Source organism: Helianthus annuus, chromosome 9 (assembly GCF_002127325.2).
Source record: "Helianthus annuus cultivar XRQ/B chromosome 9, HanXRQr2.0-SUNRISE, whole genome shotgun sequence".
Taxonomy (NCBI): Eukaryota; Viridiplantae; Streptophyta; class Magnoliopsida; order Asterales; family Asteraceae; genus Helianthus; species Helianthus annuus.
In genome coordinates, this window is record NC_035441.2 from 30601239 (window position 1) to 30625940 (window position 24702).

The 24702-nt window shown below is 38.2% G+C and overlaps 1 pseudogene; it reads right to left on the reverse strand.

The window, feature by feature from the left end:
- Window positions 1-14862: 14862 nt before the first annotated feature.
- On the reverse strand, window positions 14863-15376 carry LOC110942000 (annotated as a pseudogene).
- Window positions 15377-24702: the final 9326 nt, after the last annotated feature.

The window sequence follows — 24702 nt, forward strand, 5'->3', positions numbered from 1 at the left end:
GATCAATGGCCTCTGTGATGGTTGCGGGTTTGGAAGAAGTCACCATACTGATTATCTGAGGAGCCAATCCCCAGATGAAGCGCTCAACCCTCTTAAACTCTGGTGTGACCATATAAGGTACCACGTGAGACAGATCGTGGAATCTCTGAACATATTCCGCTATCTTCGACCCTTCCATCTTTAAGTGCCAAAACTCGGTTTCAAGCTTTTGAATCTCCGCGCGAGAGCAGTACTTCCTTCGCATAAGCTCTTTCAATTCGGCCCAAGACAGGGCGTAGGCGGCAGCTTCGCCTAGAGTTTGCACTTGAAGGTTCCACCAAGATAGGGCTCCATCTAGAAACAGCCCTGAAATGTAAGTGACCTGCTGGTCGATCGCACATTTGCTCATACGGATGGTGGAATCAGTCTTCTCTGCCCAACGAACGAAGGCAACAGCACCACCCGTGCCGTCGAAGTTTGTGGGCTTACAATCCAGAAACTGCTTGAAGGTGCACCCTGCACATTCGTTTCAATATAGGAACTGCATTAGCAATTGCTACAGGAATCCAATTAGACCATGGTACGTCTTAAAGACTTAGGGTTACCATGAGGGGGATTCTGGTTGCCGTTGATGTTCGTGTTGCTTCCGCTTGGTCCTTCTTGCGAGGCAGCGTACTGAGCAATCGCGGCAGCAATGACTTCTTGCAGTTCTTCAGGAGTAGTGGGCATCGGCTGCGGTTGACGTCTTGGTGCCATTTTCTAAAGATGCGTACGTCGATTAGGCCATAGAAATCATACGTATATAGTAATAGTAATAGCATATAACATCTCATGTTATCAATATATCACACACAACATCCCATGTCCAACATCCCATGTCCAACACAAAAATAATCAATCAAGTAAATCAGATATGATGAGAATGCGGCGATTGCATATATATCAAGACCATAAGCATAGTAAGTGTGTTAGTACATCCATCAATCACATAGGGGTTACATCACCCCTGTACAAAATACATCATATCAGTGTTACATACAATCAATACATCACATGTATCAACAAAAATCTGTGTAGTCAAATGGTCTTCAAAAGCTGTGCATAACAATCGCGGCTGTCTCACCGGTGTCTACCCTGGTAACGTCGATGTGCTCTAGACGGGTGGTGGTGGTGGAGGAGGATAGACAGGATAATGCAAGCGGCGAAAAAAGAAGCCAGTCCTCCTCTAAGGCCTGCTGGGTGCGGATCACGGATGCAATCTGCTGCTCTAGGATCGAAAGTCGAGCAGCAATGTCAGGGGGAAAAGACCGAAATGGCTGAGCAGATGAGGATGACGGACCATGACATGAATAAGGAGGCATCTGAGCTCTCTCGAGCTCCTGCAAACGCTGAGAATGGGAATCATGCTGAAGAACAAATGACATCAATAGGTCCTCTAGGGTATGCCCCATATGAGGTGGATCAACGGGTAGCGAAGACCAGAAAGAAGGCTCGCTGACAGTGCCAAAAGGCATAACAGGAAAAGATGGAGTGGATGCTGAAACAGGAGATATCTGAGGCATGACAGGTAATGGCATCGGTACATGGCCAAATGGATGGGCGGAAGAGCCCTCTCCAGGCCCCGCTGGAGGTATGAATGAAGGAATCTGAAACGAGAACTCAGGATGGTGAGCATCAGTGCGGTGAGGAGGAAGCGGCGGAACATCCTCGTCAGCCGGTATCCAACCGTGCTGAGCCTCCTCGTCAGGGGGATCCATGTGCTCTGCAAACAGAGCATGCTCGGGCTCAATAGGTAAGGGATCAACAGGAGCTAAGACAGGATCAACGTGAGCAACAACAGGATCAATATGATCGACATGAGGGTCAACTGGAACGTCAGCGATCGGAGGGTCAACAAGAGGATCAACAACATGGTCAGCATCTAACAAAGGTATATCATCAACAGGAAAATCGCCAAGTGGCTGACCCGCCAAAATAGGATCAACAGGAACATCAGCATGCGCCAAACCATGCTCATGTGCGGGATCGAAAGCAGCGGCCTGCTCTGGAGCTACTGCAGGCTCGGGATCGACAAACGCCATATCGAAGTCAAAGTCCGGATCGATAGGATCAAAAGGGTCGGCGGGGTCAACGGGGTCCTCTACAGGCTGGTCCATATGAACGAACTCAATATCACGGTCTGGATCGAATCCAGGGGGAAATACAGGGTCAGAATCCTCGATATCGTCATGCTCAAAAACAAAGCTCGGCATAGGGGCGGCAGATGACGCCTGGTCAGGATCCGAGTCATGAACGAAAAGCTGCGTGCTCGCCACATGTGATGGAGCAGATGCCACAGACTCAAAGGAGTCTGGAGCTGGAGAATGAACAGGCGAGTCTCCGGCAGGAGCACCGGCGATCATCAAAAGACCGCCAGCGGGCAAAAGAGCTGGGTCAGGAACCTCGTCCTCGTATAGCTCATCATCGAAAAGATCAATATCGCCACCGGCCTCGGCATCAAGCATAAGCTCATAAGCTGGGTAGGATGCAAGAGGAATCGGGGCGGGAATCACAGCGAGAGGAAGATCCGCAGCAGGACCACCAACGATGGGCTCATCAACGCCGTCAGGTAGTGCGAACGGCTGAAAGTCGTCGTCGTCTGTACTAGTATAATCCGAGGTGTGCACCTCGTGCTCTGATGACATAATCTCGTCTGACTCCATGGGTCGAGGTCCAGTAGTGTCCGAGTCTCCAGTACCTGAGGTGTCCATGAGTCTGTAATACAATCACAAGTATGCACAAATATCAGCAAATCAGGTAATCACACAAGTTACCACATAATAATCACATATTCCTCCTAGTCCCACTAGCCTCCCAGCCTCCCAGACTGTCCTTCCTAGTCCCACTAGCCAATTTTCCCAGCCTCCCAGACTGACTCCCTAGTCCCACTAGCCAATTCTCCCAGCCTCCCAGACTGACTCCCTAGTCCCACTAGACAACTACCTCGATCCATTAGATCGAGCCTCGGCCTCCCAGACCGAGCCTCAGCCTCCCAGACTGAGCCTAAAAATAATAAATAAAATATGCTCAACATTTGTTTATAAAAAGGTTTTGGATCTGGACTTAAGTGGTATGCAGTAAAAATGTTTTCGTGAGAGCCCTAGTGATCATAGTCTAGACTCAAAATGAACCCTAGTTCGCTATGATCAGAGCTCTGATACCAAGCTGTCACACCCTGGCTTTGCGGAAGCGTGGTTAATTTGGTGTGACCTCTTAATACCATAGCTTAACCATAACAAGCTATATGAATTTAAAATCATGCAAAGTCATCCATTGAAAATAAAATTGTCAAACATTGTCTAAATGGGTAAACACCCAACAACCATTACTTGTCTTAAACAGTACAACTACTACCATAATGCAAACATAAATAAACATGGTTCAGGGGCTATGGCTTGTCCAGGAAAGAGCCATAAGCCTTGAACCCGGATGACTCTGAGTCTAAATGCAGCGGGAAATCCTGCTAAACCGTGCCAGATCCTTAATTCCCTGAAATACATGTAAGTTGAAAAATCAACAATAATGTTGAGCGAGTTCATGCGAAAGTGAGTAAATAAACCTTTATCTTTATCAAAAACCCTGGTATGTAGCAAATAAGGAAAAAGAGATCACCAATGGTTTGCAAGGCCATTGATATGTGTAAATGCAAGTAGGAAGGCTCAAACCTAGCAAATTTATGCGTCGGGAACAAAGTCATCCCAAGGTCCGTTCTGCTGGACCTGAGACTGGGCTCGCTACACCCAAATAGATCTACCGCTCCTGCCCCTCGGTCCTACCCTGAGGATTAATGACCTCAAGTTTCCGCCTACCCATTCACATGATCTAAGTAACACTCCTTACGCTAACCATACCATGTATAACATATCCATAATCATTGTAACATGTATTTCACCCCCGCAGTTTATAATACTGAAAACAGTTAAGAGAAAAGGGGGACATGAACTCACAGTGAACGCGTCACAAAATCAAGCAATCCAATATCCAGGTGCTGTGCAACGACCTACATGTGCTAATTCTATTAGACGGATGGCCGTGCTTTAGCTTCATAGTTTACATTTTTGGGAAACAGTTAGTCAACCGTTTCGTATATATATTTGATACGCATTCTCCTTCCCAAGGATGGGGGAATTAAATACATGTATACTTGTATTATTTTATTAAGTCCCACTTAATATATTTTATTTCTTATTTCAAAATATATTCATTTTTCTCAAAAATAATATATTTCCTTTTTCTCATAATATTTTCCCAAAATAATATATTTTCTCTTTACATGATATTTTCCAAAATAATACGTTGACAACATACGTGTCGGTGAATATTTCTGCGTAATGCGTAAGTTACGTTTTAAATGATTAGGTGGTAATAGAAATTACCGTTGTGACTCTTATGCTTGTCGTATAAGCGTTGGTATTATTTCGGGCTTGACAAGTTAGTAAATATTATTTTTACTCTAAAAATAATATTTATACATTTTCACAAAATAATCATAAACAGTGTTGTGACAAAATATATTTACCGAATATATATATTTATCACGTTTAGTTTTGTGAAAATCCCACCTCCGATTATTTATAAATAAAGTCATGGCGAAATATATTTGAAAACATGTCAAAGTAGTCTAACACTTGTAAATAATTCTAAGTGTTATATTTTTAGAAAATTTCGCCAGAGTTTCCCCTGTAACTGGAGGTGGCCACGCTTTCAAGCGTATCATTTTCTTTTACAAATCATTTCAACAATTCTTCAAATCAACCAAATCAATTTCCAATACTTCAAACTAGTCGATAAGTACGTAAAATCGCAATATTACATGAACTTGTAGTTTTTCTAAAACTATTATGTAGATCTCGTTGTATTTAGTGGATCTAGGTATAAAATAGTTTATTCTTGTAAAAACCCCGTTTTTGGAACAAATCACTCTTTACAACTTCCGACAATTTTTATAAAAATTGTTATTTTGTCGGATCTTTCATTTCACAAGTGTTTATACACTTGTAGTCTATAAAAATCATATTTGTTAACATGTTAACCAACTTTTATAAAACATGATTTTCTCAACACCCGGTCCTACGAATATACCACTTGTACATACGTAGATCGGCTTGTTTTAAATACTATTTTTCACGTTAAAACACTTTTACACAAGTTCATGTTTCCCGTGTGGTGGAGTTTCACCTTTTAACCCTTGTACCAAAGAAACAAGTGTATGTCAGGATACGTGATCCTAACAAAGTCGGGTTAAACGATGATGAGAGCCACCACATCATAGATCGGGCCATAAAAATCAACATATTCAAATACTACGACATTTACACGCGTTTTGAGCTTTTATCCAACGATATACACGTTTTAGTAGACTTTAAAGTTCCATTAAGCGGGTTACCGACATTCAACCGACAAATATCCTTTTAACCACTTTAGACATGACCAAAAATGAGTTTTAAACGTTATACCTCTAGCTCGGGGCTAGGGAAGAAACTAGTCGAAAACTGCGTGGATAATAGCAAACGGTAGAGGTCCTCCGCGTTCCGTTTGTTCCGAGCTCCGTTGTACGTAACCACCGACACTTGTATGGACTTGGAATTGCAAGACTTGAACTCGAAAGCGGGTGGGTGGTGGTGATAGTGTTCGGCCGAGAGGGAGAGCAAGGGAGGGAGAGAGAGTGAAGGTGAGGTGTGTGTGTGTTTAGGTGTGAGAGGTGAGGATATTTATAGAAAAAGGTGCCTCGATCTTCGCGTAATCTAATATAAAATAATAAAGGACGTACCCTCCCGGTCCCACTAGTTGGCCGATCCCATTGGGATGTAATGGTGCTCGGTTCGTTTCCAAACGTTCAGTTACGGTTTAGTTTGGTTAAGTGCGTTAAGTGCGAGGTCTAACCCCGTTAGTTGCTTTAGTGCATTAAAAGCGGGTGTTAGGGTAATCAGGGACCCTAACTGGCTCAGAAAAGTACCAATATTAATTTTGGCAATATTTTTATGTTCCGGGTATTGTCCGGTTGTTCGGTCGGATAGTAATCCGTTAAAGTGCTTAAGATATCCGTTAAGCGTCATAAATAATATTTTTAGCGTCACAATTTATTCTGCAAAGTGTCGGGAATAATTCCTCATATTTTGGCACTTTATTAATTAGCTAGAAGCTAGTGTGTTGATAAAAGTGCTGTGTTCCGTGCTTAAAGTATGTTTTAGGCACATCCAAATCTCTATATCTTATTCCTAGAGACGTAATCATACAACCCTTGTATCCCTACACACACTATGGGTGTAGTAAAATAATTCTGGCTCATTCAGGCCTTTAGAGGCAGTGTTTGCCTGATGCTGGCTATATCAGCATGTTCACTGTGTATCCGTTTAGTGCTACTGTGCTTTTGTGCATCATGTTTGTCACTAAGGTTCAGCAATTAAGTAGTGTAGTGACAGGAATATCAAAGTATGATGCAGATATGTACAAGTACCAACAATCAAGTAGCAGTTTATCAGCAAACTCAGTAAAGCACAGTAATTAGGCAATAATTAATAATTAATTAAGTCGTACGGATACCTGGTTTTGAGAGGGTTGTCACATTGAAGAGGTGTGTTGTTTCTTGTCCGTTCAAATCCAACCGGTGCGTTTCTTCTTGTCTTTCCCTTGTGCCAATCGGAATAGGTGTGAGAGAAGGAACACACCTTTTCGGTAATGATGGTAGTTACCATCTTGTAACTTTGACAACTTTGGTCCTCGTAGTTCATAACCGCTATGTAATATATATTCTAACTATCTAACTAAGTGTGATGTTAAGAGATTAACCGGGTTTCATTCACCCCCCTAATCTCGAACATCCGTAAGTTGCTTCAAATCTTGAATCCCGAGCAATTCCCTCATTGTAGCAAACTTGATCCTTGCTAGTGCCTTTGTTAGTATATCTGCCCGTTGTAGTTCTCCACTTATGTGTTCCACAGTGATATCTTCGTTTTCCACACATTCTCTTATGAAATGATAACGTGTGTCAATGTGCTTGCTTCTTCCATGAAAGACTGGATTTCTCATGAGTGCTATTGCTGAAACATTATCTATTCTGAGTGTTATCTTTTCTTCCTTCCAGCCTGTAATTTCACTTAACAATCTTTTAAGCCATAGTGCTTGGCATGCTGCTGCAGTGGCTGCCATGAATTCTGATTCACATGATGATAGTGCCACTGTCTGTTGCTTCTGTGTACACCAGGTTATAGGTGATTCTCCAAAATAGAATACCAAACCAGTTGTTCCTTTTCCTTTGTCTGTATTAACTCCAAAGCTACTATCACTATAACCTGTGATCTTACATCCTCCTTGCTTCTTGTAGATGATTCCATGCTCTTTAGTTCCTTTGATGTATCGTAGTATTTGCTTTACTGCTTTCAAGTGTTGTTCCTTCGGTTCTTGCATGAATCTACTAAGTAGACTGACTGGGTAACATAGATCTGGCCTTGTGTGCAATAAGTACCTGAGAGAACCTATCAGGCTTCTGTAGTGTGTTGCATCTACTAGATCTCCTTCTTCAGTCTTTGTTAATTGAGTTCCTGGAGTCATGGGAGTCTTTGTGTCATTGCAGGATAACATATCGGCGTCTTTAAGTATCTTGTTGATATATCCTGTCTGCTTGATGCCTATCTCACCCCCTGTTTGAATTACTTCTATTCCCAGATAGTATGCTAGCAATCCTAGATCGCTCATATCAAATTTGTTCTTCATCTGAGATTTGAAGATATCTATCTCCTTTTTTGATGTTCCAGTGACTATCAAGTCATCAACATAGACTCCAACTATTAGTGTAGAGGCTTCACTTGTCCTTGTATAGATTGTGTTCTCTAAAGTGCACTTCTTGAAGTTAAGTGACTTTAGGGTTTGATCTAACTTCGTATTCCAAGCTCTTGGTGCTTGTCTTAATCCATACAGTGCTTTTGATAGTCTATAAACCTTTCCTTCATTTCCTGGCTTTACAAATCCTTCTGGTTGTGATACATAGACTTCCTCCTTGAGGTCTCCGTGTAGAAATGAAGATTTCACATCTAAATGATGTACCTCCCAACCTTGATATGCTGCTAAAGCCAATATTAGCCGTACTGTTTCCATACGTGCTACTGGTGCAAAGACTTCGTCAAAGTCTATTCCATGTTGCTGAACATATCCTTTTGCAACCAGCCTTGCCTTGTGTCTGACAATGTTTCCGTTTGCATCTTTCTTAGTCTTGAATACCCACTTTAAACCTATTGCCTTGTGATCTCTTGGCAACTCCGTCAATTTCCAAGTGTTATTCTTGTTTATCGAGTCTAACTTAGCCTTCATTACTTCAATCCATTTTCTGTCACTAGATGCTTCCTTGTAATTCCTTGGTTCTTCAACGAGTAATAATTCATGTGGATCTACTTGAATTTCTTCTGTCTCTTCATACAGGTCTTCGAGACTTCTTAGTCTTACTGGAGTGTCACTAATACTCTCTGTTGTACTTTCACAGGTAGATGGACCTCCACTTGATAAACTGCTTGAACTTCCTGCTGAGTTCTGATTGTACGAATGTGCTGGCGGGGTTACATAGGAGTCTTGTTCTTCTGTCTGATCTACTCATGAATTATCATGATGTGGCCCGCTACTGCCAGGACTATTTGGTTCATTTTCTTCTAACTCTGGTGGGTTGTCATCTTCTTGAATGACAAAGTTTGTCCATTCGGGATTCCCTGAATCTACCGTCTCCATATAACTATTCCAGTTCCATGGTCGACCTTCCATGAATTTTACATCTCTACTGACACATATCTTGTTTTTCGCCGGATCATATAGTCTGTATGCCTTTGATCCTTCTTCTATTCCAAGGTAAACCATAGGTGCACTTCTATCATCTAGCTTCTTTTGTTGAAGTGGTAATACCTTAGCATAAGCCGTGCAGCCAAAAACCTTCAAGTGTTCTAGATTTGGCTTCTTTCCTTTCAATGCTTCATAGGGTGTCTTGTTCACCAGGGCCTTTGTTGGAACTCTGTTTAGTACATATATCGTGTGTCACACCCCAACCAATGGCGTAAACATCGGGATGAGACGAAGTGTGAAGATTGCTCGAGACTTCATAACGCTAATAATTGTGACAGGTATTTAAATAATCATTTCATTTCATTTCTAAAGAATCAAGTACAAGGTTTTGAAACAAAGTACAACAACATGAATGATAAAATGATACAATACAAATACAATTCTTTCTAAGTGTGTATCTAAGCATCCTACTAGATTCCATGCATCGTCAACATCCACCTGTAACATGTTAAAATAAAGTTCAATGCAAAAGCAAAGGCGAGTATACAAGTTTGATACGTACATAGCAAAAGATAAGTTTTGAACAATTCCTCATAGCAAGCATGTGATTCAAGATAAGCCTTTAAATATGGTATGTGTCTAACATATCAAACCAAGGAAATGCAATATGCTCATGACATTACCGAGATAAAGAGGCGGGTCGTTAATCCTATAGCGCTACATATGTCACGGTTTGGCTCGTACGAAGTTAATGATAAATTCAACACATAAGATAAATCCAAGTTTAAAGCATCAAGTCATCACGTATACAAGCATGTTATAGGAATGTTCATGTGTTTAAGCAAAATGTTCATGTGTAAGTTTGTTGATAGATAAACATGTTACACCCCAAAGTGGTAAAAGTAAAAGGGGGAAATACGAGTATACTCACAAAGTTTGCACATGCTTTCCAATTATCCAATTATTGACGAGTTGATGAGGTTGGAAGATTGAATGTGTAGGGTTAAAGTTCAAGTATGCTTAGAGTCGAGATTCGGTATTCAAAACAACATAAAAAGTAAGATATGTGAATAGCATGTGAAAATAATCATCTTCAACACTTAATACTTGTATGACACTTGGTAACCACAAGGGTTATGATAATGTTTTCATGAGTTGAACACCCATAAGAATCACAACAAGGTTTAGGCCTTAGGTGATGTTCTACTACTTTAACATATAAACATGAGTTCAACATCAAAGGTTCGAATGAGTGTATATATATATATATATCTAGGTTAAGTACTACATATTATTTAGTCCAATAATTCAAGTAGGAGGTAGAAGATTAGAATCTTCCTTTAGGCACCTCGTGTTATCATAGATGTCATGTATGGGGTAGGAAGGACATGCTTCCATTTAGGAACCCCTTGAATGTTCACCACTTCACTTGGTGTAACAACAACCAATGAGGGTCACGAAATAGGATTTGCACAATAACATAAACAACCTAACTATAGAGAAATCATCAAATCACGTGAGGATTGTATGTAGGACAACCCAAGTTGTTCCCTAATCACTCATTCATCAAGACCTAAGCTTGACATGATTTGTGGGTTGAAACCCTAGACAAAACACCAAGTTTATGAGGTTTAATCCTCTGATTTTAAATGTCTCAACCTTGTTTTTAAGCTTAACCAACCATGGGATAAGTTGTAAGCATTAGGACATAGGTATGAGATGTGTTGAACACAAGTTACATAGGTTTAAACAAGTTTTTGATGAACATAAAAACAAACAGAAAGTTTATGGACGATTTCGGGGCATTTCCAGGTCTGATTTCTCCAAGGAGAAGTCTAGGAATTGAACCCCATGATTATCCAAGCAAGTAGGAAAAAGAATCAAGTGAATCGGATAAGAATTGAGTGAGTTATGCTCATTTTCGTGAAGGGGTGTCAATTTGCTCGAACCTTTGCTTTCAGCTACGGTTTGGAGGATGTTTTGAGAGTTTTTAGTGTTGCAAAAGTGGTAGGGAGGCTGGTTATAAGTGGTATTTATAGGGGGAAGGATTAGGGTTTCAATGGGTTGGGCTTTGGAAGTGTTTAGAAGGGGTTACACCTTGAAACTAGCCCACAAAACCCAACTATGTGGGGCTGAATTTTGCTGAATTGGGCTGCCATATTTCTTTATTTTTTTTATTTTTAAAACATTATAATGAGTAATTTTGTTCATTAAGTTGTCTAATAATATGCAACAATGTTTCCCCTAACTTGTAACAAGGTGAAATATGAAATAAAACATGATTTAACTAGGTAAAAAGTGTAATGTACAAGTATGTAACATGTTTGTAAGTGACAAGTATATGTCACATATTAGATGATTAACCGTTGTATAAATAAGCATATTATTAGGGGTTTTTAGGTATCAACAATATAAGGACAAGCATGGACATGCATCGTGAATAAGTATCGTATAAGTATGAATTACAGATAAGGATTCGATGTACAATGAATTCGAACGTATGAACATGTATGAATATGTAGATGGTGAATTTAAAGAAATACGAATTTTATTTATGATCCAAGTCTCGGATTTTACAACGATAAGACGACTACAATAATACAAGATTTCCAAAAATAGCGTTACAAGGCGAGCTTTCTAATTATGGAAAGTATGAAAAAGCAGGGCGTTACATCGTGTGTCGTATTGCTTCACCCCAAAAGTTCTGTGGCATGTTCATTGCCTTTAGCATACTGCGAGTAGTGGATAACATCGTCCTGTTTCGCCTTTCTACTACTCCATTTTGCTGTGGGGAATATGGTGCTGTGAGCTGTCTTGCTATGCCGTTGGTTTTGCAATACTTGTTGAATTCAGCCGATGTGAATTCACCTCCTCTATCCGTCCATAGCATTTTTAACTTGGTATGCGCTTCCTTTTCCACCTTTTCTTTGAACTCCTTAAAAGTTTCAAATGCTTGATCCTTGGAAGTTAGTAAATATGCCCACATGTAGCGAGTACAATCGTCTATAAGTAAGAACATATACTTCTTCCCAGCATGTGTTGGTGGGGATATAGGACCACACAAATCTCCATAGACTAAGTCCAGAGGTTTTAAAGATCTGAACTTCGCCTGATTTGGAAATGGTGCCCTACTATGCTTTCCTAATAAGCATGCGTCACAGATTTGACTAGCATGACTTATTTGAGGAACTCCATATACCAAGTTCTTACGAGTCATTTCTTTAATAGCATCGAAGTGTAAATGGCCTAACCTTGCGTGCCATAACCATGCTATGTCTTCGGTTTTTGAGAGCAGGCAGATTGGTTTTCCAGTCTTCAGTTTGACTTTGTACAGCCTGTTCTTCATTCTCTTGACTCGCATTAGTAGCTTTCTATTTCGATCTCGGATAGTCAGTAGATCTCTGTCCATAACCACTTTGCAACCGATTTCTGTAAGTTGTCCGAGGCTCAATATGTTGCTTTTCAGACTTGGAATGTAGTATACTTGTGAAACAATCTTTTGTTCTTGGTTCAGACATTCCAGTAGTATTGAACCTTTGCCTTTAATTTCTACGTGCGACCCGTCGCCGAACCGTACTTGCCCTGTCACCGTTTCATCTAATTCTCTGAAGTGACTTCGCACTCCTGTCATGTGGTTGCTGGCCCCGTTGTCTAAGTACCATAGACTTTCATCTTCTGAGGCGTAACTTGTTGGTTTTATACGTTCCTCGTTTAGCAGAGCCCTTTCTTGAACAACATTTTCTTCTTGTATTGCCATGAGCAATACGGGTGCTTCGTCTTCCTCGACGAGGTTTGAATGTTCTTGTATTTCGTCTTTCTCAGAACAGTCCTTCTTGAAGTGTCCAAACTTCTGACACTTGAAACATTGGATCTTACTTAGGTCGGTTCTTGCAAACTTCCTCCAATTTCTAGAATTTCCATTTCTAGATCTAGATGTAGATCCTTCGTTTTTGGGACTTTGCCTATTTCCGTTATTTCGCCAATTTCCACGTGTTTGGTTAAACCTACCACGTCCGCGGTTTCCAGATTGTCTTCCTCTGGTGTTATCATTATGTGTGAACATAAGCCTATCTTGGCTTTCTCCTTGATTTCCTTTCTTTAACCTGAGCCGTTCTTCATACGTCTTTAATCTTCCGACTGCTTCTTCTAGCGTCATAGTTTCTAGATCGGAATATTGTTCCATGGAGGCAACGATTTGAGTAAACTTATTCGGTACGCCATTTAGGAGTTTGCGTACTAGAGTCGGTTGACTCAATGTCGTTCCTACTTCAGTTGCCCGGGTAACGATACTATTAATCTTTGCGGTAAATGAATCAATAGTGTCGTCATCCTTCATTTGCAATAATTCAAATTCTGATAATAGCGTGTGCATACGTGCCTTTTGTACCCGATCAACACCAACGTGTCTAACCTTTAGATTATCCCAAATTTCTTTTGCAGTCTTACAACTTGCAACTTGAAATACAACATCTTCCGGTATTGCTTGAAACAGATATGCAATTGCAGACTTGTCTTTCTTAGTGTCTACCGTTGCATTTTCTGTCGGTTCAATCGTTTCCCACAAACCATTCGCTTCAAGAATCGTCTTGATACGAATAGCCCAAACCGTATAGTTTGTTGGTTTCAGAATCGGACACTGAAACTGGGAAAGAGAATTTCCTTCTTTCTGTATTATTATCGGATTTTGTCCGGATGTTCCTGACATGTCTACTTGTCGAACAATCTTCACTTCTAATAAACTTTTATTTTCTTGGTTTCAATAGATCTCAACAACCCCACGATTACCCGAATCGTGTAATAATTCAAACAACCAAACAATCTAATTCGCACTAAACCCCGGAATCAAACAAACCCTAGATTCCTAACCAACCCTTCGGTTCAACCGATTATCCTAGAACCGAAATAAAAATTCTGAATTGAACTTGCGAATTGAAAAACGAAATTGAAACCTGATCGCGAATTCCCTGCGATGCCTTGCGATTCCCACGCCTAGAGCCTGATGCTCTGCATAGAGCCTGATGCTCTGATACCAATTTGTTGGCCCGAAATGGATCTTGATCTCTAGAACGAGCGTGATTAAACAAACTTGCATAAATAATAACTTGAATGTATGTACAATCGAATGAGAGTAAGTGATTTCAAATGAAAAACAATCTATCCTATTTATAGTTTTCTACGGGTACGAGTGAAGAGTTGTGTCTCTTCGTGAATAGACACGTCTCTTGAATGTGTGGTTGTGATTAATCCTTGAAGAGGTGTGTTGTTTCTTGTCCGTTCAAATCCAACCGGTGCATTTCTTCTTGTCTTTCCCTTGTGCCGATCGGAATAGGTGTGAGAGAAGGGACACACCTTTTCGGTAATGATGGTAGTTACCATCTTGTAACTTTGACAACTTTGGTCCTCGTAGTTCATAACCGCTATGTAATATATATTCTAACTATCTAACTAAGTGTGATGTTAAAAGATTAACCGGGTTTCAACAACTCTTTAAGTCAGTTTATATTCAAAATTATCACTTTACCCTACTAATATATCAATTTTGTTGTCCACTTCCAATGATCCCGCGCTTCGTGACGGATCAAGCCTCTTTTATGAAAGGTTTATTGGACAATATAATTCATGAAGTTGAACAGTTTAGAAAGTAAATCATGAGCTTCAAAGAACAAAAGTTGACTAAATAAAGTCAAGTTGGAACTATGCGATAGCATTAAAGTCTTCAAATGTCATCATAAACACATCGAGTTGATTTGTGGAAACACCAATACACACCATTGACTTCTTTAACTTTTCTTTTGGCCTTGACTTCTGATATGACAATTGGATCTAGATGTTCACCTGCATGGTAAGTAGAAGATCATGGGAGCGGATTTTGATCTTCATCAACTGGTAACGCGGAGTAACACAGTCAGTCACAGTCACTGATTATATGGACTATAGTGACAGCCTAAAAGAGTAAACAAATTCAACACATTATCCAAATTATATAGTGACCGCTCTAATCAGTAACTGTCATTTAGCTAAAATATATTATTACTACTTTTTTCTTCTAATAACCCTCTAAAGAAGACAAGGGCCAGTACTTCAGATCATATCCATGTCCAACGACGGCATTCGGCTCAACTAAACACCCTCGACACCATCCGCTTCCCCTACTTCTGTCGGTTTCTTGTTTTTTTAGTTATCTAAAACATGACCCGTACGTGTTTCTGTCGTTAAAACAATTTCCGTGGGTGTTGGTGACAGATCATTAGATTCATTACCTTTCTTATTAGATGATAAAGCTTGCAACTTTGCTTTAAGAAGAGCTGTAGTGTGAACATTTCCTGAATTAGCCTTTAACTGGTGCTTTAAATTTGGAAAATTTAAATGTGCATAATTACCCCTCAACAAATAAGCAGCTGTATCATCTGCAAAAGCAGCTTCTTTTGCTGTATCAAATGTCCCAAGCCAGACACGTGTCCGGTTTCTTGGTAACCGGATTTCCGCTACCCATTTTCCCCAATGTCTGTCTTACACCTCTAAAAAGCTTCCATGGTGAACAAACTGAACTCTTTTTAAGGTCGATATCGACAATTCGTCTCCCAGTGTACTTCATTGACTGAGTTTTCATACCTCTCAGCCAGAAGTCTGAACCAAAGGATGCGACCGGCGGTCGCACCCTTGGGTTCGGTGAAAAGAAGCGTAAGATTAGTGTTAAAACCAGCCAAACCAAACCATGAATGCATGTGAGTCATAGGATAATCAAACATAACTGAATATTAACACTACTAAGATACATTCATTCCTCTCTTTAGTACAAAAAGGAAACTGTAAATAACTTATTTGTGTTTTTGAAGCCAATTTGATAACTCTAAGAAGAATTAACTGATGATCACCCAAATACAAAAAAGCACCATCATGAACACCAAAATTTCAAAATTAAAGCAACTTATATTTTTACTTAAAAGCTGCAGATGAACATATGATTTCATAACAGAAGCCATTATTTATTTATATGAAGAAGTTTAGTCTGTTTTACAGCGATCATACTACGTACATAACATCTACAAAAGGTGTGTTCATGTAGCTAATTGGGTTGACATACAAGTTAAGTGACTAAGACATCATCTGCTAGTTCCCTAGCTTGTACCAAAAACATGTTTCTTGAGCTGTAACATCTTCTTCCATGGCTTCACGCTGCTGTTACGTCATCATTAGCAGCTACCCAAAAAAACTGGTCACCAACTTATTCATCCTACCTGAAGTGCCTTAGTTGCAGGGCCAACATCTGCGCACATGTTGACTATCGTTAGTAAACTATTCTTATTGTTTGAGAGAAAGCATTATTAGGTTGTATATGATGGAATTCAGAGTCGGATTTTCAGATTAAACATAACCTATTCAGTGTGGGTGTATACAACTAAAGCGCATTTTCCTTACCTGGTGAATCAGTATGAGAACGTTTGTTGATGTTAACTTTTGGGTCTGGAGTTGTTGGAGGCACTGCTGATGCTAGAGTTCCTACACTGCTTCCCTGAGCATCATTTGTCTCAGCGAGATCTATAACGTTGGTCACTATGTTGATGTTAACTTTTGGGTCTGGAGTTGTTGGAGGCACTGCTGGTGCTAGAGTTCCTACACTGCTTCCCTGAGCATCATTTGTCTCAGCGAGATCTGTAACGTTGGTGACTACGATATGACCTTCCCTTCTAACAGAGACATGCATTATTTTCCTAATCCCTATAACATCAGAAATATGTTGTGGCAGTGATTTGGGATCAGTGTAGCCATGTTTCAAGATCAAATCCTCACAGCTTGTTTTCAGGAGGGCAGTCATTCCCTCATTGAAGAACGTGACTTCAGTTGGTGTTGTTTCATCCGTAATTATCGCATTAACAGAGTACCTGAAAAGAAAAATGGTTGTTAACACTGGTTATAAAAATTCGCCTATGCATGTGTGATACTTACAAGAACTTGGGTGTTATGTCTTCATCATCCTTGCAAACAAACTTCAATGACCCAGCTTCCTCCGGATAAACCGTTTTATCGCAGGTTGAACAGTGTACATAAAACCATCCACGGCTCAGGTCAAGTGCGTGACACCTGAATCTTGTAGAGTGCTGTGTTTGATCATTGCGTAAGAACATGTTAGGTGTTTGTACGAAAAAAGCGTTACTAACAACATAACATATTGATATATGATTTAAGTAACTTAGCCTCGTTAGGAAGGTTTCTTAATGTGGGTGACGTTAGTGACAGCCCGTTTTTTCTATCTAAAATAGACAGTGTAGGTATGTTTTACCAGCCATTGTTCCCTTAAATCCTCGCTGCTTTGAGTTTTTTTTCCATGAAAATATGTGTTGAACATGACAATGCGTAATTTATATTCTATTAATGAACCTGGCAGTTTTATTTACATCGTTATGCTTAATGAACATGACAATATTGTTTACATGTGATGCCTTAGTACCTTTTTCCCAGCGATGTCAGGAATCGTCAACTCACAAACAGTAATTATCGATCGTCTTCGTCATTGGGATCAACAGGCGGTAGGTCTTTAAGCCTACTTGTTTTCCAAATGTAGGAAATGTAAGGAAGTTACATGTAATTTTGTATGATTCAAGTAATAGGTATTTATATGTCTATATGTTCTTACCTCTTTGTATACTCGATAGTTTGTGGCATTTCCGGGTTGATAGCAACCGTTGTCAAATATGTTGCCTCGAGTTGAATCGAACCTATAAATAATATTTTTAGTGTCTGATGTAAACTTCTTTGGTAAATCTGTTTCAGTAGGAAGTATTTTATTTTTCAGGAAACATACCATAGTAGTCTGAAACTTGGGTGGCTGTTATGGCAACTATGTTGCCAGATCCAACATGATCACCGATCAGATGTAGCATACTCGGCCAAAGGGTGATCTCAACCTTGTTTCGACTGTATAACAGAAGATGTAACCATAACCATGATTGTTAATAATTTATTATCATTTATGAGATAAGCTTGTCACACACTTACCGCTCGTCGCGTAGCACAACCTTCCTAACTGCTGAAATCTTACCTGTTGGTTGGAGATAATTGCGGTCCACACGGCCTATGAAATCTACAATTATTTAGATCTTTACGGCTTAGTATATAAATTATGAACGTATTTTCTATAACTATTGATCATAGTATACGTGTACCAGTTAGCAATCTGTTAACTTTGATGCGACCCCTTAGCACCTCGTAGCTCGCAAAGCCGAAGTATGTGTTTGGTATATCTGCGCTTTCTATGGGAACGAACTTTGCTTTCTTGCCTATTACAAGCGATGCTGGGTGGTTTATAGTAGCCATGTAGTCTCGAGGCTTGGTGCAGACATATCCAGTAACCCTGTAGCATGATTGCAGCCTTATTATTTTGTCAAAGTATTCTATATTGTTACCATCAGCTGTAGCTTCAATACCGTCTCCCTGCGTTACAGGTAATCTAATAGTGTTAGGATGTCATATGCCTTTTGGGGAAAACATAAACTAACATATAATATCATACGTCTTCTAATATCACAATAGGAATTAATAAGGATGGAATAATGACTTACATTTCTATCAACAAACTGATAGCACAGGTCGTTTTTCTTAATGCCCGAGACTTTGCTGGTAGAAATCCATTTTTTAATCACTCTAATCTCAATAGCTGTTGCTTTTTCTCTTGCTCTTATGTCCTTGACAGCCCTGGAGGACATATTGGCTTGTTACCTTATAAAGACCAAAAGAAAGAGTAAGCTATTGTATCATAGTTAATATTTATGATGATATTATTCGAATGTTGCTCATTTTTTATGTTCGTTTAACAAAAATATATAACCTTTTGAATCGGTAAAATCAAATTAGTAACTTTGAGGAAAAATGTAAAGATAATATAAATATTCAACATGTACATTATCAGTTTAGATTCAGAAAGAAAAGGCGATTAGTCAAATCCTAAATATATTAAATTTCAATCTTATATAATAATAAACCTAATGATTTCTATTGTTAATCAAGTAATAATAGATAATTACTTACTGCAAATCCTCAAAAACTGAAATTAAAGCCTATAGAAAGAGGTTTTATCTCTACCAACAAAGCATCAACACAAAGATCTGTTATCTCATGCTCTACACCTAAAAATAATCAACTTTCCTCACATATGTAAACCAAACCTTAGACTAAACCTAAAATTTGGTAACCCTAAAAAACCATGAAAACCCTAGAACAAAAATTACTTAATCCTATACAACAGTTTCCACAAATTAAAACTAAACAACGAACATTGGTGAAAAATTTACCACCTTAAGAGTATGAAACCCGTTTAGAAATAAGATTAATATAAATCAGGACCTACCTTCGCCCAATAGCTGTGTTCGCTGAAGAAAACCGGAGAGAGTAGGGCCTGATTATTCTGAGAGAAGAGAAAATGGCGTGTTCTAGGGGTTTAAATCCTAAATTGTGATGGAGAAAGACACGTATGGGTGTTCAAACCCTAAATTGTGATGAGAGAGACACGTATCAGGCACTTTGGCACAAGTGGAGATCTACATATAAACAGCTGGCAATCCTAGTACTCTGTTACAACAACTTATACAGATGGTACTACAGATATATGCACAAATTTACAATATTGCATGAAGTACAACCATACGAAGCACAACAGTGTTTTAAATTAATAATACATAAATTTATTATTTATTTAATTAATAATTATAGATTTCAGGATACCTTTAATGAATGACACGTGTCTAAAAATTGGTTTATTTTATTATAGTAGATAGATGTATATGTATGTATGTATATATATATATATATAGTGGAGAGTTTAAATGAGAACGCTAAATATCGCAACCGAGAACTTGGTAAAAAACAATTCAAATTCAAAATTTCGTTTTACACTTATCATTATTATTCGAATACAATTTTAAAAATTAAATTTACACATTTTAATGAATTCATAAATTAAGAAAATTTACACATGTGTAAGTTTGCCATTTACATATGTGTAAATTTGTTATATTTACACATGTGTAAAAAATCTAGTAAGAGTGATTTTGAGAGGAGAAATGAATTATTTGATGTTGTAAATTCTTTTTTTAATATTGTATTTTTATTACAATGAGGTTTGTATTAAAAAAATCGGTTTTGATTGATTTTTTCATTTGTTCTCACGGTTCTCGCAATATTTAGCGATCTCAATATAACCTTATCCTATATATATATATAGGCTAAATATAATGAGAAAACCCACTCCAGTTGAGTAAACCCTAAAAACTCTCACATGTGGCTAAGATTGATCCACGTTTGAATTTAGATTGAGATGAAATAAGGGCATAATCGTCATTTTCTTTCTTACCTTTTGAGATTATGTGATGTGTCTGCACATGCAGGCTTTTGAACTTTGCTTTTTCTTGTCATCCTTTTCATTAATACAATTGTACTTGTGTAGAATTTTCAACTTTGCTTTTTCTTCTCATCTTTTTCATTAATTGTTTGTGTATCTCTCACATCTTTCTAATATCTTCTCTTTTGTTCTTTTTAGATATTCATATCTCTCTCCTCATTCATCTCTTTCCTCTACCAAAAAACCCACCACCACTTTGTTCAGATCAAAGAATTCGGAACAAACCCACCACCCATGGAGAAGCTTTTGTGCTGACATCCCCTTAACCTTCACCACCCTCACACTTCTCTACCTCATCCCTTACACTTCTCTGTCTCTCTCTCTCTCTCTCTCTCTCTTTCTCTCTCTCTATAGATAACCATTTTCCAGATCTAAGATCTGAAACAAAAAAAAATCTTTTTCTTATCAAAATCCTTCATAATCAACCACCAAAACTCCAGATGCTCCGAACAAAAAAGATGATCCGAATAGAAAAAGATGCTCCAGATGCTCCGGTTGAAGATGCTCTAGATGCTTCAGTTGAAGATGCTCCGGGAAGATGCTACCAGATCCAAAAGATGCTCCAGATCCGGTTGAAGATGTTCGATGATGTTTCAGATGACGGTTCGATGTTGAAGATGATCCAAAAGATGTTTGATGTTGAACATGATGTTCCAGATCTATAAGATCCTCCAGATCCGTAAGTATGTTTGTGTTTTTGTAGATCTTCATTTTTTGGTGTTTTGTAGATCTTCACTTTTTTGTAATTTTCAGATTTGAATTTTTTTTGTGTTCCAGATCTAAAAGGTCATCCAGATTTGCAATTTTCAGATTTGCAATTTTTTGTGTTTTGTAGATTTGCAACTTTTTTTTTTATTTTCTTGTTTAAGAAGATTAATGTTATTAAGTTCTTGTTTTCTGGATATGTTGTTTTTTATTACTGATTTTATGGTTGAATCTAAAAAATCTAGTGTTGTTGTATGTAACAATTCTTTGCATCTTAGTTACGAAATGTAACAATCAAAGAAAAAATGCATGTTACATTTTTTCGTGTTACATAAATAATGTATGTTACTGAAAATAAAGTGAATTGTTACACATTTTTGTGTTACATAAATAATGTCAGTTACGTTTATTTTGTGTTACATAAATAATGCCCGTTACATTTTTTTGTAACAATCAAAGCAAAAATGCCTGTTATATTTTTTTGTGTTACATAAAAAATGTAACAATCAAAACAAAAATGCATGTTACATTTTTTTGTGTTACATAAAAAATGTAACAATCAAAGAAAAAATGCATGTTACATTTTTTGTGTTACAGAAATAATGTAAGAATTATATGCTACATTTCTATGTAACATTTGATCATAGAAAAATTATATGTTACGTTTCTATGTAACACATGTAATAAAACCAAAAAAAAAAAAATGTCACAAAAATATATTGTCATATACCTTGTTACATTTTTTGTGTTACAGAAATATGTTGGTGTAGTGATGTAAGTGATTATGAAGATACAGTTCAAGATTCTTGCAAACATTGGATAAAAATGACTTTATTGCTTGTAATTATTTACATATATAGTTCAAGTTTTTATTATGTATATAAAATAATGCAGTAGGTATTAAATTTTGAATTAAGTGTTACATATATATTTGAAAATGAAAACAAAAAGGGTCGATACTAGAGAGAGAGAGAGATAGCAGGAAAGATGAATTATGGTGTAGGTTTGAAAACAACTATGAGAGAGAGAAAGAAATTGTTTTTCAGTTCTAGGGAAAGTTGAATTTGTACTTTTTACCTTTTTTGATTGTATCTTACATTGGGAAATGACATCTTGAGAGGTCTGCATATGCAGTCCTTTTGTCTTTCTTGTAAGAGGTGAAAATATGTTTCCCATATTACCCTTAACGTACAATCAATGTATTAAAAAAATACTGAAAAAATGGAACTAAAGAAGGACATGGCTCAAACTTAATCTCACCCATTCATTTAGTTTGATCAATGGTAATTAATGGGTTTTCGGGGTTTAGTCAACTCAACCGAGTTTTCAATTTATCCTTGCCCTATATATATATTTATAAGGGAAAGTTTAAATAAAAACGCTAAATATTATAAGAAATGTGAGAACAAATAAAAAAACCACGAGAACTTCTTAAAATCCTACAAAAGACATGTATGTCGATTTAATTGTTTAAAGATACTTTCACATTTACACGCATAACCCTATTTACAATTCTTCATATGAGTTTTATTTCTTCGAAGCATTCATCGTATCACATGCTCACATCTTTTTTGACTACTGGTCGTCGAATCTTTATCTTACAATTATAACTTTTGTTATATATATACTAGGTTAGAACCCCGTGTATTACATGGGTTGATTAAATATATTTTTATATAATAAAAAGTTACATCTTTAATTACCCTTGTATAACATGAGTTGAATAAGCACGTGTACTACACGGCTTGAATAAATATAATGTAATCAGTTAACACACACAGTCGTCAAAATACGTTTTTGATAAAAAAAAAACTTTGATATACTATTTACATATTAGAACATTTTACTTTGTTTTTTTTTTTATTTTTCTATTATTAGGTTAAAAACTTGTGTATTACAAAAGTCTATTAAATCCACTTATTTCTTCTTTCCCCATTCATGACCCATTGTTTTGTACCTAAATATTAGTTTTTATTCTTCCCTACTTAATACATGTAATCTCAATCAACTAATCAAAACTAAAGAGGAAAACAATTACAAAAAATGATATGCACTTTTCAATTTGAGTTCACATTCAGAACTAACATGAGGCTATCAACCTGCAAATATGGCTTGTTTGGCATTTATTCAGCGAAACGCGGGCTGGATCTCTCCTCCGAGTGGATGTTGATAGCTCGGAATGAAAAGGGGCTTGCTCCATGTGAATGGCCCCATAAATTTAAGAGATCCAATTGTGTTTGGACTACATCTCCGGTGAAAACAGAGACAATTTTGCTTGGGTTTCAGGCAGTTGCGTTTGCACCACATCCCCATTCCATTTTGCGAGTTAGTTGATGTCGGTCATCAAACGATAGTGAGATCCTCACATGTTAGGCATGTGAGGGAAATAAACTGAGATAATTAACTTGGTTAGTCATAAAGGATTAAACCAACAACAAAAATAAACTTAAAGGATGTTTTTAGCAAGTTTTAAACATTAAGACTGTAACCTGCAAGTTTGAGGAAACATAAAGGACGTTTTGTGCAATTTACTCGCAATATAACAAACTAAAGATTAGTATAAAGATTATATTAGAAGATAAATATAAATATAGAGGTATAGTTATTGATAAGCGTCGACTTAAAATATGGGATAACTTGATAAATTATTTTAAAACTTGTAATTTTTAAGATAAAAATAAACATAAATATATGGCAAGAAAACTAAAAAATAGATGTCTCTCGTATCGACACGTGTCCATCAATTGGTTTCTTTTATTATATGTATAGATAAGAGGGACGGCCTTGAGCATTGCGAGAGGTGCAGCCGCAAAAGACTCAAAAATTTTTTCCCCTTATTTGTACATATATATAAAAGAACTTTTATAGTAGGATATAAGGCTATGGGGTATAGGGCTTGGGTTGGGGGAAAACGCCCAAGCCACCATCCCGGGTGGGCTTAGGTTGGGGCGTGGCCTTTGGGGCTTGGCTTTCAAGCCGGACGTGGGGCGGTCTTGACAAACCTAGCTGGCTGCCTCCCATTCGCTCACCCCACCATGTCATAGCGGCCATTTCAAAAGTTTGAATTTTAAAATCAAACGGTTTGGGGGAAACCAAACCGCTACCCGGGTCTCCCAACAACCCCCTATATATCATTATATTGTAACCCCAACCCACTGGCCCCCCCATCCCACGAACCCAACCCCACCGGCTATCCACTTCTCTCGAACCCGCTAACCTACTGGTCCCCCATCCCACGAACCCAACCCCACCGGCTAACGCACTGGTCCCCCCATACCACGAATCCGCTATGGCATCCTGGACCCATGAAGAAGAAATGACTCTCGTCATTAGCGTCGTTGACGCTATAAAGGGGCGGCCACCGGGCCAAATAAAATATTGGATGGAAGCATTCACAGCCTACCGACATAACGTCGGTAACGCCGCCACAACCTCAACGCGTGCCAACATAAATGACGCGAGCTACGGTCCAAGCTCGAGCGTTTCAAGGCTTACTACGAAGCCGTTCCGAGCGGCGCGTTAAGCCACGAGGACCGGGTGGCGGTGACGAATATAGAGTTTCGAGGCAAGGAGCGAAAAGCGTTCGACAACATCGACCTTTTTGAAATTTATTTAATGCTCTAGGTTTGTTATTTTGTAATTTTTAGTTTCTTTTTTTCCTCGCCCTTATTTTCCCTTCGTTGCGCCCTAAATTTTTTCAAAAAGAACTAGAGCGAACTTTAATATATGTGAACCAGTTATTGCAATTTATATTTTTTTATCTATTTAAAAATACATATATTCAACCTTTCACCGTCCGAAAAAAACCCAAATGGTAAGTG